Source organism: Schistocerca nitens, chromosome 5 (assembly GCF_023898315.1).
Source record: "Schistocerca nitens isolate TAMUIC-IGC-003100 chromosome 5, iqSchNite1.1, whole genome shotgun sequence".
Taxonomy (NCBI): Eukaryota; Metazoa; Arthropoda; class Insecta; order Orthoptera; family Acrididae; genus Schistocerca; species Schistocerca nitens.
This window is the reverse complement of record NC_064618.1, coordinates 349,517,362-349,537,466: the sequence shown is the minus strand read 5'-3', so window position 1 is coordinate 349,537,466 and position 20,105 is coordinate 349,517,362. Positions and strand designations below refer to the sequence as shown.

At 43.5% G+C, this 20,105-nt stretch overlaps 1 pseudogene; it reads right to left on the bottom strand.

The window, feature by feature from the left end:
* Nucleotides 1-409: 409 nt before the first annotated feature.
* LOC126261240 (5S ribosomal RNA) lies at nt 410-527 on the bottom strand (annotated as a pseudogene).
* Between the last annotated feature and the right edge of the window lie 19,578 nt (nt 528-20,105).

The window sequence follows — 20,105 nt, the reverse complement described above, 5'->3', positions numbered from 1 at the left end:
CAAATGCTTTTAAAGAGCTTCATTTTAATGCCATTACCGGTTTCATGCTATCATGTCCATCTTCAGATGGCCAACTTTTTCAGTTACTGTAATGTATTCATCAGCACAATCCGTCCACTACGGCACTACACAAGAACATTTCAGTATTTATTGTTTCGTATGTTGTGTGGATAGTAAAAATATGCTAAACTAAAAACTGAACTCCTCCCGAAAAGGCCACGAAGGCCGAATGGCATCGACCGGCCGCCGTCTCATCCTCAGCCCATAGGCGTCACTGGATGCGGATATGGAGCAGCATGTGGTCAGCACACCGCTCTCCCGGCCGTATGTCAGTTTTCGAGACCGGAGCCGCTGCTTCTCAATCAAGTAGCTCCTCAGTTTGCCTCACAATGGCTGAGTGCACCCCGCTTGCCAACAGCGCTCGGCAGACCGGATGGTCAGCCATCCAAGTGCTAGCCCAGCCCGACAGCGCTTAACTTCGGTGATCTGACGGGAACCGGTGTTACCACTGCGGTAAGGCCGTTGGCCAAAAACATGCTAATGTGCCTGAATTTTATAAGGTATAAACTATGCAGTTATATATAATTATATATGTCTCAGTGGACGATATTTAGTCTTACGTAGGTCCTTATGTCTTTTAAGGAAGATGCAGAAAGTGTTGCCGTGCAAACAGGAAGCATACTCTGAATAAACCGCTGTGGCACAATGCAACAACATTCCTCATATCAACTGCAGCTTTGCATTCGATAATTTTGTTTATATTGTGTATATATATAGCAGGTCAGCAACTGGAAGCAGTTAATTCCATAAATTATCTGGGAGTAGGCATTAGGAGTGATTTAAAATGGAATGATCATATAAAGTTGATCGTCGGTAAAGCAGATGCCAGACTGAGATTCATTGGAAGAGTCCTAAGAAAATGCAATCCGAAAACAAAGGAAGTAGGTTACAGTACGCTTGTTCGCCCACTGCTTGAATATTGCTCACCAGTGGATCCGTACCAGATAGGGTTGATAGAGGAGATAGACAAGATCCAATGGAGAGCAGCGCGCTTCGTTACAGGATCATTTATTAATCGCGAAAGCGTTACGGAGATGATAGATAAACTCCAGTGGAAGACTTTGCATGAGAGACGCTCAGAAGCTCGGTACGGGCTTTTGGTGAAGTTTCGAGAACATACCTTCACCGAGGAGTCAAGCATTATATTGCTCCCTCCTACGTATATCTCGCGGAGAGACCATGAGGATAAAATCAGAGAGATTAGAGCCCACACAGAGGCATACCGACAATCTTTCTTTCCACGAACAATACGAGACTGGAATAGAAGGGAGAACCGATAGAGGTACTCGAAGTACCCTTCGCCACACATCGCCAGGTGGCTTGCGGAGTATGGATGTAGATGTAGATGTAGACAATCCACCAAGCAAAGATATCACTCATTTGCCAAGAAACAAAGATCTCAACTACCTTTTGTCAAGCAACATCTCCATACGATCTAAATGCTATCCCCGGACTACTCGTTACTTTTCTGCTCCTGTGTCTTGAGATAGTAAGACAACTGCAGTATGACAGCAATAACAGCGCCGTTGTTTCTTGTCGTTCCTCATTTATTCTACCGCGTTTCGAGTGCTTTTTGCAGAACGAATGATGTGAAGGTTTGCGGTGTGGTTAGTAACCACGGTTACCTGATGGGAAACACGGTAAGGATTTCTCGTTACAGGAAACATTTTAACTTTCAACATCTCTGTTGTTGCTTAGCACGAGAAACAAAATAGGTCCTGTCTGTTGTTGGCAGCACTATTCGGAGAAGATTCAACTCACTACTTCCTCTTGCAGCTATTCATTCTAGAGAAGAGCGGCCTTCTACCTTCTCTCCCCGCATCTAGCCTCTGAAAGCAATAAAAACGTTTCACTTGCAGTTCATACCGTGTGACGTACCATGAGCAAAAGCTTGTCCGGAAGTTAGTATTGTTCCTGCAGACCGTGAAGGAGTCACTCGTGTTTATTTGCGTCTGGACGTGGTTGTGGGCTACACAAACAGATGGCAGCACTTACGTAAGCCAGCTTGCTGATAACTTCCAGTCTCCGCTATATTTAGGCATTATCTGCTTTTCTTATAGCATGCTGGCTGCATCCCAACTTCTATCGGTGTCTGGCATGGAAAATTATCTGACTCATGTCCGTTTATACGAATCACAAGTTATGAGAATGAGCTGACGCGCCTAAACTCATTCCTTTTATTTCCTGCGTCTGATTGTAAAAATGCGGGCAACGTCAGATAAAAGTCGAAGCAATTACAGATATATGTCATGATTGATATTCCGAAACACTTGTATCAACGAATTGCCTAATCGTTTGATTGTGACTACGGTATTACGACGTGACCATGAACCGCTAGTTAACACGTAACTCAGACACAATCTTATTGTTTTTGCCAACCGTAGATGACAGACCCACAACCATCACAGTACGTGACAAACAGTTTTAAATGGTTCTAATGGCTCTAAGCACTAAGGGACTTAACATCTTAGGTCATCAGTCCCCTAGACTTAGAACTACTTAAACCTAACTAACCTGTCCGAGGCAGGATTCGAACCTGCGACCGTAGCAGCAGCGCGGTTCCAGACGGAAGCGCCTAGAACCGCTCGGTCACAGCAACCGGCAACATTTTCGATTCTCATCTCGGAAATTGGAGTACCACAGGGATCTATTTTATCGCCTTTACTGTATACACTGTGGATGTACTTCATCCAACTCACTAGCACGAAGGTGTAGAGTTACACACAGGTGACGTTGTATATAGGTGCCATGTAACGACAACAGAAGGCCAACAACAAACGAACACGCAGTACACAAGCAAACGAAAACCTGCTCAGTCCGTGGCTCATAAAACCTAATGTTAAAAACGTAAAATTTAATTTCTTCCACCACAAAAACATTACAAGAAATAAAAAACAAAAACCAGAAGACGTGCAGGGACAAGAAATAACACCAAAAACGAAAACAAATTATCTCGGACTGACTGTGGCTACTATATTGTCATGGAAGCCTCACATAGACATCATTGTAAAAACAAGACGACTTTCGGACTTCTAAAACGTATTAATGACCGGATGAACAGCACTTAATAAAAAAAAAAACGTTAGTTCATACATACAAGACCTTCATTAACCAGTGTTCGATTACGCAGCGTCCGTCTGGTTGGCTAACCAAAACAAAACAGATAATTCAGCATAGAAGGAAGAATCCTGAGAATAGCTACAAGATCTAGCAGACATACGCCAAACAACGCCACTTACCAAACAGACAACATAAAAGCTTTAAAATACCGACTTATTGAACTTACTAGTATAAACGAACTGAAAAAAGTACCAATAAACTGACAACGGAAATACAATCATGATATGACATCTTCTATTGTTCTGTATACTTTTGACAAATTAGCTGCAAATTGTTTCTTGTTGATTACATAAATTCAAGACAAGCTTGATTCGGCATATGTAGCATTATTAAGTGCGCTTGTTCACTTTACATTTATATATCATTTATTCTAAGTCTGTGTAATAGTTCTATGAGATTTTGTCTTATGCTTGCATCTAGATGGAGTGATTTCCATAAAACATCTTGGAACGTAACTTCTGTTATGTACTATGCTGCTAACGTAGGTCACGTACTTACTTTCTACAGAAGAATAATAGTGAAATTTCGTCTCATTTTTTGACAGTTGTAAAATAATAAATAGTTCCAGTAGCAATATAATAGTACTATGAGGTTTTATCAAACATTATACTTACGTCTAGATAGAGTGACGTCCATAAATCGGTCTTGGAACATAATTTATTTTACGTCCTATTTTGTTAACGTAGGTCAAGCATTCGCTTCCTACAGAAATTTCGTGTTGTTTTTTGACAATTATAAAATAACAGATCCCAATGATGCTTTAAGTTAACAAGTCAATATTTTTGACAGTTTTAAAATGACAAAGCGTTCCAGCGGTGCATTATGTTTACAAGTAAGTTATATCTTAACCAGTCAGAGTATTTTTGCCAGAGATATCGTGCATATGTAGATCTGCGATCTTAATGTTGCCTTTTGTTTCTGGTATTTTTTTTTGTTTTTTTGTTTATCGAGTTGTGTTCATCCCTTTTCTTTTTCTACACTCCTGGAAATTGAAATAAGAACACCGTGAATTCATTGTCCCAGGAAGGGGAAACTTTATTGACACATTCCTGGGGTCAGATACATCACATGATCACACTGACAAAACCACAGGCACATAGACACAGGCAACAGAGCATGCACAATGTCGGCACTAGTACAGTGTATATCCACCTTTCGCAGCAATGCAGGCTGCTATTCTCCCATGGAGACGATCGTAGAGATGCTGGATGTAGTCCTGTGGAACGGCTTGCCATGCCATTTCCACCTGGCGCCTCAGTTGGACCAGCGTTCGTGCTGGACGTGCAGACCGCGTGAGACGACGCTTCATCCAGTCCCAAACATGCTCAATGGGGGACAGATCCGGAGATCTTGCTGGCCAGGGTAGTTGACTTACACCTTCTAGAGCACGTTGGGTGGCACGGGATACATGCGGACGTGCATTGTCCTGTTGGAACAGCAAGTTCCCTTGCCGGTCTAGGAATGGTAGAACGATGGGTTCGATGACGGTTTGGATGTACCGTGCACTATTCAGTGTCCCCTCGACGATCACCAGTGGTGTACGGCCAGTGTAGGAGATCGCTCCCCACACCATGATGCCGGGTGTTGGCCCTGTGTGCCTCGGTCGTATGCAGTCCTGATTGTGGCGCTCACCTGCACGGCGCCAAACACGCATACGACCATCATTGGCACCAAGGCAGAAGCGACTCTCATCGCTGAAGACGACACGTCTCCATTCGTCCCTCCATTCACGCCTGTCGCGACACCACTGGAGGCGGGCTGCACGATGTTGGGGCGTGAGCGGAAGACGGCCTAACGGTGTACGGGACCGTAGCCCAGCTTCATGGAGACGGTTGCGAATGGTCCTCGCCGATACCCCAGGGGCAACAGTGTCCCTAATTTGCTGGGAAGTGGCGGTGCGGTCCCCTACGGCACTGCGTAGGATCCTACGGTCTTGGCGTGCATCCGTGCGTCGCTGCGGTCCGGTCCCAGGTCGACGGGCACGTGCACCTTCCGCCGACCACTGGCGACAACATCGCTGTACTGTGGAGACCTCACGCCCCACGTGTTGAGCAATTCGGCGGTACGTCCACCCGGCCTCCCGCATGCCCACTATACGCCCTCGCTCAAAGTCCGTCAACTGCACATACGGTTCACGTCCACGCTGTCGCGGCATGCTACCAGTGTTAAAGACTGCGATGGAGCTCCGTATGCCACGGCAAACTGGCTGACACTGACGGCGGCGGTGCACAAATGCTGCGCAGCTAGCGCCATTCGACGGCCAACACCGCGGTTCCTGGTGTGTCCGCTGTGCCGTGCGTGTGATCATTGCTTGTACAGCCCTCTCGCAGTGTCCGGAGCAAGTATGGTGGGTCTGACACACCGGTGTCAATGTGTTCTTTTTTCCATTTCCAGGAGTGTATTATACCAATAAAGTTTTCCAGATCATTTTTATGTCTGAGGTCCGTCTATTCATTTAGAATGTCTTTCTACTTCTTCAAAATTTTTCATGGTTTGACCTATGTAGAATTTTCAAAGCGTTTTTGATTGTGTTCGCTCTATGATTTTTATTTTTTAAGTTTAGATTAAAATTTAATTCGTTGCTCTCGCAAACTCTTGTGTGTCAATCTCTTGTGTGTTCCCTGGCAAAAAATCTCTGACTACCTCAGATGTAATTTACTTGTAAACATTAACCATCGTTGGAACGATCTGTCATTTTACAGCTGTCAAAAAAAACACTAAATTTCTATAGAAACTAACAACATAGTACATAGAAGAACTTATGTCCTAAGATGATTTATTCGCGACACTTCATTCAGACGTAAGCATAATAAAAAACCTCATAGTGCTGTTACATTGACACTGAAACGATCTATAATTTTATAACTGTCAAAAATACTACGAAATTTCACTATTGTTCCTCTACAGAAACAAATACGTGACCTATAGTAATAACAGAGCACATAAAAGAAATTACGTTCCAAGATGATTTGTGGATCGATACGTATAATATAAGATAAAGTCTCGAAGTACTCTTACATAGATGTATAATAAAATGATATAAGAATGTAATGTGAGCAGGAACACATTATTGTGGCACATATGTCGAGTCAAGCATGTCATGAACTTATGTAATCAACAAGAAATAAACAATTTGCTGCAAATTTTGTCAAAAGTATAAAGAAGATGACATATTACGATCTTCAGGATAAAATCATTATTTTCAGTTTCCCAAGATTTCAGAACAGTTACCCACCACATTCAATAGCCCTATCCACAAAGAAAACATACGTGGAATACAATCAGACAGACTTCCTAAAAGGACTAGCCAGCAGCATCAACCATCTCTGAAAAGAAAGCCGACAAAGAAGAATAATAACCAAAGGAGAATAACAACCAAATGAACAGTCTATAAAATAATTCCAGCTGAGGTTTTAGAGGGGTTTTCCTCATCTGTAAGTCTGTGGCCAGGATTACTATAAATTCCACAAACCACAACCAAAATGAAATCTAAATCATAAATAAAGAAAATAAATGGATTTACAATTGTTCTTTCTCCCCAACCAAAAATAAATGGAGCCAAAATAGAAAAACCAAACCTACGGCTGAAAGTGAACAGACTCACTCATTAGCCAGTTCTCTCCCTTCAAGAGGTGCAATGAAAGGTAAAAGAAAAGCTATGCTTCAATTTAAAAACTTACTTATTTTTTCCTCTTTCTTACTGGTTTGCCATGCATAAATTAAAATTTATGGATACAAGAAAAATGCTTTTACTTTAATAACACCCAAACTACATATTTATGTTGAGCCTATGACTGTTACACATTTAAATACAAATACAGCCACTAGTGGGTTTCGATTTTGCTTATATCCCCTTCAATCGTGTTACATAACTGAATCGTAGACGATGACGAGCCTATGGAATTTCTGTATTTTTAGGATTTATGTGATACTGTACAACAAACAATGAACAGTTAATAGAAAAACCCCTAAATCAGTAAGAAAGAAGTCAGTCCATTTGAAGATGAGGGAGTAATCCTCTCGAAGAAATCATGAAATACATAACAGAAGCTCCTGTGTGAAGCATTTTTATTTATCAGTGCAAATTAAACTATTTTCACAGCGTTTCACAAAAATTAAACCATAGATTTTCAAATATTTTTTTAAACTTGAGGATACCTTCTGCTCAAGGCAGTTTACTCTCTCAAGACGATTAAGTCTAGTTAGCGCAGAGCGATGTTAAGTATCTGACGTTTTTTATTTGAGTTTAGCGAGTAGGAGGGAGAAGGGAACCTTGGCGCCAATCCAACATATTCTGCATAGCTGTGCAAAGCGCCTGGAAAATTAAATTCTCGTTGGCCACCATGTCGGCACTATATCTTCACCACAGCAGATAGAGACGCACTTATATGAACTGAGAAAAAAATAGTGCACAATTGAAAAACATGTGACGTTTATTCGTAACACAATTGTTTTGTCTTTATCGGTAGGAAAGGAAGGAAGATAGAAGTGAACGCCCCGTTAACGACAAATCCATAGAGACGTGGCACACAATCGGACTGGGGAAGGAGAAGGAAGAAAGTCGGACTTGACCTTTTCAAAGAAACCATTCTAGTATTTGCCTTAATCGATGTAGAGAAATATGGATAACCTAAATCTTGACAGTGGTACGGCGACTTCAACCGTCGTCTTATATACTGCGCAAGCAGTGCAGCTCTTATCGTCCACTTTATACCCGAATATCGCCCAAGCGAGCTCTAAAATGTCAAATAATACAACATGCAGATGTAGATCCAACAGCTCTTGAGAACGAGAATAAATATTTGAAACGTGATGCAGTTGACATTGAGAAGGTAACACTCTCTTCAAATCAGTCAGACAAACGCCCTGTAGTGTATACGTTGGTCACGCGAGCGTTATTTTTCCTGTCAAGTTTCACGAGAGTGAGCTATTGCAGGATTGTGAGCTCGTGCGTGAACGGATGGTGTTCTTTATTCAACTTTTGCTACCGGGACAGAACACTGTTAACTCCCCTCTGTACTCATTGGTTGTTATACTGTCCAGTCGCAATAATGTGACCACCCGACAAAAGCCTGGAAACCACCTTTTCCAACGCGGACCGCTGCGAGATGTGCAGTAACAGAGCCAGCGAGGTTCTGGAAGATACCAACAGGAATTTGGAGCCAAGCAGACTCCAGTGCCGCTGCTCTAGGTTTCACGGTTGAGACATGAACGCTCCGAGAGAGGTGGTCCCACAGATTCTCGACTGGGTTTAAATCCGGGGAGTATGCTTGTTAGGGATGTGCGAAAAACTCACTCTGGTGCTCTTCGATACACGCACATAAAGTGCGAGCTGTGTAACACTTTGTATTATCCTGCTGGAAGATGCCATCGTGCCGAGGAAAAATACATTACTGGCCATTAAAATTGCTACACCAAAAAGAAATGCAGATGATAAGCGGGTATTCATTGGACAAATATATTATACGGGAACTGACATGTGATTACATTTTCACGCAATTTGGGTGCATAGATTATGAGAAATCAGTTCCCAGAACAACCACCTCTGGCCGTAATAACGGCCTTGATACGCCTGGGCATTGAGTCAAACAGAGCTTGGACGGCGTGAACAGGTACAGCTGCCCATGCAGCTTCAACACGATACCACAGTTCATCAAGAGTAGCGAATGGCATATTGTGACGAGCCAGTTGCTCGGCCACTATTGACCAGACGTTTTCAATTGGTGAGAGATCTGGAGAATGTGCTGGACAGGGCAGCAGTCGAACATTTCCTGTATCCAGAAAGGCCCGTACAGGACCTGCAACATGCGGTCCTCCATTATCCTGCTGAAATGTAGGGTTTCGCAGGGATCGAATACAGTGTAGAGCCACGGGTCGTAACACATCTGAAATGTAACGTCCACTGTTCAAAGTGCCGTCAATGCGAACAAGAGGCGACCGAGACGTGTAACCAATGGCACCCCATACCATCACGCCGGGTGATACGCCAGTATGGCGATGACGAATACACGCTTCCAATATGCGTTCACCGCGATGTCACCAAACACGGATGCGACCATCATGATGCTGTAAACAGAACCTGGATTCATCCGAAAAAAATGGCGTTTTGCCATTCGTGCACCCAGGTTTGTCGTTGAGTACACCATCGCATGCGCTCCTGTCTGTGATGCAGCATCAAGGGTAACCGCAACCATGGCCTCCGAGCTGATAGTCCCTGCTGCTGCAAACGTCGTCGAACTGTTCGTGCAGATGGTTGTTGTCTTGCAAACGTCCCCATCTGTTGACTCCGGGATCGAGACGTGGCTGCACGATCCGTTACAGCCACGCGGATAAGATGCCTGTCATCTCGACTGCTAGTGTTACGAGACCGTTGGGATCCAGCAAGGCGTTCCGTATTACCCTCCTGAACCCATCGATTCCATATTCTGCTAACAGTCATTGGATCTCGACCAACCCGAGCAGCAATATCGCGATACTATAAACCGCAATCCCGATAGGCTACAATCCGACCTTTATCAATGTCGGAAACGTGCAGGTAAGCATTTCTCCTCCATACACGAGGCATCACAACAACGTTTCACCAGGCAACGCCGGTCAACTGCTGTTTGTGTATGAGAAATCCGTTGGAAACTTTCCTCATGTCAGCACGTTGTAGGTGTCGCCACCGGCGCCAACTTTCTGTGAATGCTCTGAAAAGCTAATCATTTGCATATCACAGCATCTTCTTCCTGTCGGTTAAATTTCGCGTCTGTAGCACGTCATGTTCGTGGTGTAGCAATTTTAATGGCCAGTAGTGTAAATTGCATGTCGGGGTGGACATGGTTCCCAATGATAGATACACGCTTGTGTTGATCCTCTGTGCCTTCCAGAATGACGAGATCACCCAGGGACAGCCAGGAAAGCATGCCTTAGACCATAACGCTCCCTCCTCCGGCGTGGTCTCTTCTGCCAATTGTTGCAGGGTGTTTCCTTTCAGACGTTTGACACTGTACGCGCCAACGGTCATCTGTCCGAAGTAGCATAAAATGTGATTCACCTGAGAAGACCAGCTGTCGCCACAGTGGACGTCCGGTTGCGGTACTGGTGTACGAATTCCAGCCTTCGTCGCTGATGAACAGCAGTCAGCATGGGTGCATGAACCAGGCGCCTGCTGCCGAGGCCCATACGCAGCTACGTTAGCTGAAAAGTCGTTGAGGAGGCACGCTCGGTTCATTTGGCCGGTTATTCGCTCAACGGTTGCACATCTATTTGCACGTACACATCCCCGCAGCCATCGTTCAACCCTGTCATCTATGGGCCGTGGTGCCTCGGTATCGGTTTTGAATAGCGCCATTTTGCCGCGCAATCACACTTCAACCACGGCGGCATGCGAACAGTTGCCTAACTTAGCCGTTTCGAAAATGCTACCAGCCTTGACGCTGAAGCCAATGGTCATGAAGATTTGAAGAAACAAGCAGCCTTGGTTGCAGTGTTAAAAACTTTTTTTATTGCTTCCCAGTGACGGGTTTTGCCTTTATTTAGGCACTTCGGATTGCCTGATGCGAGGCGTGTTTTTTAAGTAAGTACCGTTTTGCCACACCGCGGCCGCAGCGCTGCGGTCGGCGTTCTGCGCATGCGCACTGGGTACCTACATCTGTTGTCTACTGACGCCATTACAGTCTGATTCTTCCTTGTTTACGTTGTGTACTGAGTGTTTAAGATCCCTCCGGTAATCGTGAGTCCCGCCGACTGTGAAGTACGGGCTGTTGTAAGATTTCTTAGTGATAAAGGCCTAAAAGCCATCGATATTCATCGTAAGATCTGTGCAGTCTACGGAGAATACATTATGAGTGATGGAATGGTAAGAAAGTGGGTGAGAGCATTTAAAGATGGCCACACAAATGTGCATGATGACCAGTGGAGTGGGCATCCTTCGGTCGTTAATGAAAGTTTGGAGCAGGAAGTGGACAATAAGGTGAGAGAAAACATACACTTTACGATTTCCTCCTTGCGGGATGACTTTCCTAATGATTCTCATAGTGTTTTGTATGGCATTGTGACCGAGCACTTGAATTACCGCGGATGTGCACAAAACCAAAAGTTTAGAAAGCGCATTGACTTTCCTTGAGCGGTACCACAACGACAGTGATGATTTCTTAAGCCAAATTGCTACGGCGATGAAACATGGGTGGCCTACGTCACACCAGAATCAAAGCAACAGTCTATGGAATGACGGCATTCAGATTCACCCAGAAAATTGAAGTTAAAGCAAACAATTTCGGCCTGGAAAATCATGTGCTCAGTTTTTTGGGACAGAATAGAAGTATTGCTTGTGGAATTTCTGCCTCGTAATGAGACAATCAATGCAGCAGCTTACTGTAAGACATTGCACAATCTGCGCCGTTCAGTTCAGAACAAAAGACGTGGCAAGTTGAGCAAGGGCATCGTTTTGCTGCAAGATAATGTCCGTCTGCATGTGGCGAATCAGACCAAAGATCTCATCAAATCTTTTCGATGGGAAACTCTAGATCATCCTCCATACAGCCCCGATCTTTCGCCCAGTGACTACCATCTGTTTGTGCACTTGAAGAAACACCTGAGCGGTCAGCGTCTTCAAGACAGTGACGAAGTCAAAACAGTGGTGATGCAGTGGTTAACAAGTCAGGTGGAAGACTTCTATGAGGAGGGTATTCAAAAACTGGTAAACGTTATGACAAGTGCCTCCGATATTGACAGAAATTATGTAGAAAAATAGATTAAGTTATGGGCTTTCATGTAAAAATAAAATTATTGATATATCTTAGCACATCTTTTTTTAATTTCAGAATGCTACTGACTTAAAAAACACGCCTCGTATTTCATAGCGATGAGTACATGAGACACCACGCATAAAAATATCACAGCAGGTAAATTTCCCTTGTCAAAGCTTAACATTGCACGTGACCTAATTACGGCATGGGGAGCAGTCTAGTGCAAATCAAACGGGAACAGACCTGCAGGAAATCTTTACATCAACAACATGCCAGAAGTGTAGCCGCAACATGCGCTACACTTCTGGCATGTTGTTGATGTAAAGATTTCCTGTAGGCCTGTTGCCCTTTGATTTGCACTAGACTGCTCCCCACGCCGTAATAAGGTCACGTGCAATGTTAAGCTTTGACAAGGGAAATTTACCTGCAGTGATATTTTTATGCGTGGTATCTCACATAACCATTGCTACCTAATATCAGCTAATCCAAAGTTGCCTAAATAAGGGTGAAGCGCATCATTGGGAAGTAATAAAAAATTTTAACACTTTAACCAAGACTGCTTGTTTCTTCGTAGCACACATACGGGTTGCTGTACCAATCCCGGAATGAAATGGAAAAAATTTTCCAGAGATGATGCTCTTCTGGACGTCAGATAAATCGGTCTGATCCCGCATTACGATAACGACCGCACTTTTATCCGTGTGGGGCGTCCCCACAGAATCGCTTCTTGTACTCTCCATCGCTAGTGCTACCACCTGACATTTACAAGTGGTTATTGCAAGTTGACGTAGAACATAATCGGTGGTCACGTTAATGTGACTGGACAGTGCATTTTCTTCAAAAAATGTAACGGACCTTTTCGCTTGAATCTCTGCGTGAATGATACACAACCCCATCGCCACAGAGCATTATCTCTCACATAGGTGAAACCAAATGGATGATACTGAGAGGAAATGGGCATCACGAAATTAGTTCCCCATTCCTCTCGAGTTCTCGGCATGTGGATTAAACACTTCTCGATCCGTGCCATCGTTCTGGGACATTAAAAGATACATCTCGCTACCGAATTTTAACTCCGAAATCATACACATGTGAGTCACGTAAGACGTAACACCCCTTTTATTTCGTGAACGGCTACATGCGGTTTTCAGCAAATGCTAGAGGGTCGTGGGGCACATGTGTTCTTGTTTGGTTAATCGTTTTAGCGCTGGCATCAACTGAGATATTGAAGCAAGTATGTTTTTTTAAATGGAACCGTATACGTTTTATAACTACGTACGATAGCTCTTGAGAAGAGAGTTACAGCGATACAGCGTTTGTTAATGTCGACGTTGAAACCTGTCGTCAAAAAATTCGATAAATGTCCTAGAATGTGAGAGCACGGTGGCCGCAAAATGCATCTGCTGTGTAAATACTGCTAAGTAGGCGTCTCGGACCAGGCTGCGTCGTTGTACAGTATAACGTAAGGTAGGCCTGCGCTACGAGAATAAAGCTTCATTTCCCATTGACCTAGATTCAGGTTCACCTACAAATGTTGTATATGAAAATACGACATAGGCTAAAGTATAGAGTATCACACAGGGCTTAGGAAAACTATTTCACATTTGTGTATCATCCCAGGTTTACGTGAGCTGAAACAGAGAAATCAGCCGTTAATTCTTCAGGTATAAAGAGTTCTAATGCAAAAAGCAATTACTGTATTAAATATCTAAATGTAGAAGGAAGGTATGACCCACCTTTTCTTCTAAGTGGATGTGTGCTTGTTAGAGGCAAAATACATGCTGTCGTACAACTTTCTCTCTCTACATACACTGTTTTAAATTTGTCATATGGGATACATTCGTTGAACTAAACATTTAATTAAAAATGTACCGCAAAGTAAACATTATTCTTAACAGGACGTTTTATGCTGAACGTAAACGCGTAGCGACGATGTTACTAGCTACGTGCAATACACGCTGTCGACTTACTTGACATTGCAATACAATTTCGTACACACGTAAATGAAATAAATAATTTACTAACACTAATATGATAACCATCAAAATCACATAACACAAACATTGCTTAAATTTTTAAGCAACATAGTTGTATGGAGATAAAACAGCGATTAATTTTCTTATAATCAGTTACTCAAAATGAGAGTCACAATCGCATTATTTATTTTGCCGCCAACTAATTTCAACCCACTATGGAGTCATCTTCAGGGCACTTTACACCATTTGGTCGCTCGCTAGAGTCGTCACCCTGCCTGTGCACGGTTGGGAACTATAGTTAATAGTGTAAATTGCCCTGAAGATGACCCCATCGCGGGTTGAAACCGGCTGGCGGAAAAATAAATAATGCGATTGTGACTGTCATTTTGAATAATTGATTACAAACATTGCTTCCAAAAAATATATTTAAGCATGTTTTCAAACTGTTAATCATTGACTGAAAGGCACATTTGCAATCGCCGTTTGAAAGTATGATAAACAGATGTAATTACAGTGGATGATATGGAAGAGCACTGGCGATTCGACGACACGTATCATCTGGCGTAATTGGGGCTTCATCATAGACTGCATCTTCGAGTGCTCCCCAAAGAAAGAAATCGAGAGTAGTCAAATCGGGGCACCTCGCAAGCCATTTGAAACAGAATTTTGTCCTATTCAATGTCCAGGAAAGTTCTCATTCGGTATTTGCGTTGTAGCACGGGACGAGTGAGCTAGACAACCGCCACATATACTGCCGAATAGCAAGTGGTACCTCTTCTATAGGAACCGGCAAAATGTCCGAAAGAAAGAGAGTGTACGAATGTCCATTTAGAACGCCTGAGATGAAGTAAGATCCCAAAGTGCAATTTCCTATAATGCCGCACCATACGTTTACACTCCACGGCGGTTGATGTTGCACCTGACAAAACCAGCGTGGATTTTTGGCTGCCCAGTAGTGCATGTTATGCAAATTTTCATTAGCATGGTTAGTAAACGTTGCTTCATCGGTAAGAAGCACTCGTTGGAAAAACGTAGGGTCATCTTTCAGTTGCTGAAGGGAAAACCGACAAAATGCTGTTCGATGTTCGGAATCACGGTCGTCGAGTGCTTGATGTAGTGACCGATAATAGGGATGGAAATTCTGTCGATGCAGGATGCGATAGACACTTGTATGGCTGATTCCACATTCCTTGGAAATATGTCTCGTACTACTGTGCTGATGCATTAGCGTCGTAGCCAGAACAGATTCTTCATGTTCTCTGTCGGTTCCAGTCTTCTTTTTTGTCCTCTTGCTGACGTTCAAGCAGCATGTCACGAGCTTCTTAATAATTCGTACAGTTGCCTGGCGCATCGGACGTTGGCGATACGGATAGATAGGCCTATACCGCTGTACTGTTTTTACGGTATTTCTTTTACATTCACCATATAAAAGTAGCATATCCACCTTTTCCTCATTGGTGTACATGTCTGCACGCAACGAATGTTGAAGCAGAAATGAGCGGCCTGCAGTGCAGACAAGTAAACAGGCAAATATGTTGACATTCTGACAGAGCGTAGCACGAGAGCTTTGCTTGGCGGTGTTTGCACCGCAAATGCGTTTTCAGGCCACCGTGCTCTCACATTCAGGGCACATCTCGAATTTTTAACAAACCCCCTGTGGTGTCACCGTCAGACACCACACTTGCTAGGTAGTAGCTTTAAATCGGCCACGGTCCATTAGTACATGTCGGACCCGCGTGTCGCCACTGTCAGGATCGCAGACCGAGCGCCACCACAAGGCAGGTCTCGAGAGACGTACTAGCACTCGCCCCAGTTGTACGACGACGTTGCTAGCGACTACACTGACGAAGCCTTTCTCTCATTTGCCGAGAGACAGTTAGAATAGCCTTCAGCTAAGTTAATGGCTACGACCTAGCAAGGCGCCATTAGTTACTTCATGAATCTAAAGAGTCTCACTTGTATCATCAAGAATGCTGTATACCAAAGGACAATATAAAAGTTAAGTGTTCTAGTAGCTATGTTCTTTTCTTTATCACATTCATTACGAATCCTTGTCCAGACAACGCCAGACGGCGTGAGTTGACGCGTGCCCTTTCGGCTACTTCACAGTGGACTGGCTGCCTTAACAGTCCACTACACCCCCCTTCAGGTCATATAAGACAGAAAGGATACATAAAATTCCACTGCAGTTTCTAAAATCATTGAGAGAAGCTGCAACAAATCGACTATTCACATTGGCGGGGAGAGTGTATGAGACTGGCCATATACCACAAGACTTTCCGAACATCATCCACACAGTTTTGAGGATAGGAAGAGCCGACAAGTGCAAGAATTATCTCACGATCAGCTTAAGAGCTCACGCACCCAATGCTGACAAGAATAATATACAAAAGAATGGGAAAGAAATTGAGGATCTGTTATATGACGATCAGTTTGGCTTTAGCAAAAGGAAAAGCAACAGAGAGGCAGTCCTAACTTTGCGGTTGATAAGGGAAGCAAGACTGATGGAGAATCAAGACACGTTCGTAGGATTCGTCGTCCTAGAGAAAGCGTTCGACAATGTAAAATGCAGCAAGATGTTCGAAATTCTGAGAAAAATAGTGGTAAGCTATAGGGAAAGGTGAGTAATACGCAGTATGTACAAGCACCAAGGGGAAATAATAAGAGTGGAAGACCAAGAACTAAGTGCTCGGATTAAAAAGTGTGTAAGACAAGGATTTAGTCTTTCGCCACTACTGTTCAATCTACATATCGAAGAAGCAATGAGGTAAATAAAAGAAAGGTTCGAGAGTGGGATTAAAATTCAAGGTGACACGATATCAGTGATAAAATTTGCTGATGACACTGCTATCCTCAGTGAAGGTGAAGAAGACTTGCCGGATATGTTGAATGGAATCAACAGTGTAATGCATATGGAATATGGACTGAGAGTAAATCGAAGAAAGACCAAAGTAATGAGAAGTAGCAGAAATGAGAACAACGAGGAACTTAACATTACAGTTGGTGGTCACGAAGTAGACTAAGTTACATAGGCAGCAAAGTAACCCCTGACAGACGGAGCAAAGAGGACATAAAAAGCAGACTAGCACTGCCGAAAAAGGCATTCATTGCCAAGAGAAATCTGCTAATATAAGACTCAGATCTTAACTTGAGGAAAATATTTCTGAGAGTGTGCGTTTGGAGCACTGCATTATAGGGTAGTGAGATGTGGGAAAACCAGAACAGGAGAGAATCGAAGCCTTTGAGATGTGGTGCTACAGACGTATGTTGAAAAGTAGGTGGACGGATAAGGTAACGAATGAGGTTCTCCGCAGAATCGGCAAGGAAAAAAACATATTGAAAACACAGGCAAGGAGAAGGGACAGGATGATAGGACATCTGTTAAAGTGGGTAACTTCCATGACTAAAGAGCAAGACAGAGACTGGAACATGTTCAGAAAATAACTGAGGCCGTAGAGTACAATTGCTACGCTGAGATGAAAAGGTTGTCACAGGAGAGGAATTCGTGACGGGTCGAACCAAACCAATCAGAAGACTGGCGATTAAAAAAAAAGTAAAGAAATTGGCCGTGGGGTTTTGAGAGGAACCATGCCCGCATTTGCTTTTATCTGTTTATGAAAACAACAGAAAACGTGACTCTGGACGGCAAGAAGGGGTGTGAACCGCTGTCCTATCGAACGCAACTGCCGTGTCTTAACACTGCACCAGCCCGCTCCCTCTGGCTCTGTCCTGAAGCCCGTTTTACACGAGCTTTTGAGTATGCGTCACGTGTTTGTGTGTAAATCAGCCGCCAACCGCTTCGCGAGTAAGTCAGTGAGGTCGATGACATTTGAATGTGTCAAATGTGGAGTTTTAAAACAATGAGTATGGTGTAGATTGCGTGTGAGCAGGAACAGGAGTGTGTAGTCTTCTGCTAACGACGGAAGTTAACCGATTCTGACCGTGCTCACTCCTATTATAGTAATGCGATTTATAGTACCTAGAGGACGAGAAACCCTAGGCTATACATAAATAAGAGCGATGAAAGATGAACATTTTTGATAAAATTTGTTTCAACAGTGACAAGTTTGATATACAGGGCCACCCAGAAGTCCATTAACATTTGAAAATGCAATAATCCAGGGAATAATCTAGGGTGAGAGGTAACACATATACCTGAAATGACACGGGGTTTTATTTAAACCGAAAAAGAGTGCAAAAACCTGCCGACAGATGGCAGTGGACAGTAAGACGTCAGTGACGCTGCATGAGAGCTCCCACAACTGCAGAATTTGGGCTATAGAAAATCCTACAAGTCTCGTCGGAACCCCATTCCATTGCGAGAAAGTCACAGTGTGGTGTGAATGTACTACATCAGTCTTGATCAGACAATTTTTCTTCGAGGAAATGCTGGGTGCTGCTTTTCGAACTGTCAGCGTGACGGGTGCGAGGTGCGCCGATATGTTACAGAATCGCACCATCCGTATCCTAGCTGATGAACACCTGCTGATAGGTACGACTTTTATGCAGGATGGCGCTCCACCCCATATTGCTACATGTGTGGAGGTGAGGATCGCGTGCTGAGCCGCTATTTCCGTGTGCTTGGCCTCCCAAGCCTCAATCCGTGTGATTATTGGTTGTGGTGTTACTCGAAGTCGCAAGTCTTCCGCGATCGTCCGATCTCACTAGCGACCCTAAAGACAACATCTGAAGGCAATTTCTCACCATATCTACTGACGTGCTGCACAGTGTTGTTCACAACACTGGGTCTCGACTACACGTATTGTTGATGAATGACGACCGACATGATGAACACCTGTGGTAAAAAACATTGTCTTTGCTAAAGATCAATTGTTATGTTAATTATTGCTTTTGTATCACGTAAAGCGCCATTTGTTGGTAATTTTGTGTACTTTTTTTGTTTCAATACAATCCAATGCCATTTCAAGCATATGAGTCAGTTTTTATCTCTCTACCTTCATTATTCAGTGGAGTATTGAATTTTCAAATGTTAAGACTTTTCGGTGACACTGTATTTAGTGAAAAACTTAAGTCCTCTGGAGTATGAAGATTTACCATACACACATTGTCAAGAACATCCACTATGAATTTTGCTTCAGTTCCTAGTAAACTCGATTTCTACTGTTTGTTCGTACATTTCATAACTATATTTCGATTTTTTTCTGGTCTGGTCCCTCATACTACGACATTCCCCGCACAGGTGCCGTACTGTGCTGGAGACAACGCTCAAAACACCTGCAGTTTTGTCGCCGATGTTTTAACGAAACAGGCGAGACTCGGTACAGGAACAAAACCCTAGGGGCGCTGCGCATAGAAACGTAGCTGAAGCGACTTAACTGGTTCAGACTGGGACGTCAGTGACTCAACACCAACATCTCTGTCACATCGCTTGACGCGAAACAGTGTGCTGGTTGTTCCATGCAACAGTGCCGGATGATACACGGGAGGAAAGTGCACTGCATCTGTCTCTCTATTTAGCTCCTCAGTATATCATTTATTTTTTTGTGTACAACAGTTTTTACATTCCCAGTGTCCTCCGCTATGTAGTCATTCTCATTGGATTCTAGTGAAACTATCCGATAAAAAAACTGTTTTTCGAGCTTATACTCTCGATCAAATCTTGATAATCAACTGGTTTTCGTTTTGTTATTGCTCGCTGCTAAAGTGTTACTTCGCAATAAAGCAAATCACTGCTTATATTTTGAAAAGTTTGCAGTGTAAACTGTAGTTGCTGGCTAGTTAACGTTTGGTGCACTTTAGTCATACACAGCTGCAATATGAAATGCAGCTAACACATCGAAATTGTTTTTGGCGTTGGAAATAAAGCTATACCTCTTTCCAGTCTCGAGTAAAAAGGTGACATACAGGGGTGGAAGAAAATATGGTAACACCACAAGGATAACACATTACCATACCTAATATGGTGTAGGACAACTGTTGTCATTCAAAGCAACTTCCAGGCGTCTCGGAATGGATAAATACAGCTCCTGTATGGTTTTCAAGGGAATCTTCAACCATTTGTCCTGCAAAATACTGACTAGTTCAGGTAACGATGATGGAGGTGAAAAGCGATCACGCAACCTTCAGTGGAAAGCAGGTCACAAACGCTCAGTGATATTAACATCTGGTGACTGCGGTGGCCACGGGAGTCCTGCACGACGCAAGCTGTATGAGCAGTCGTCTTGGATTACGGCATCATCACTGGGGAGCAAGCATTCTA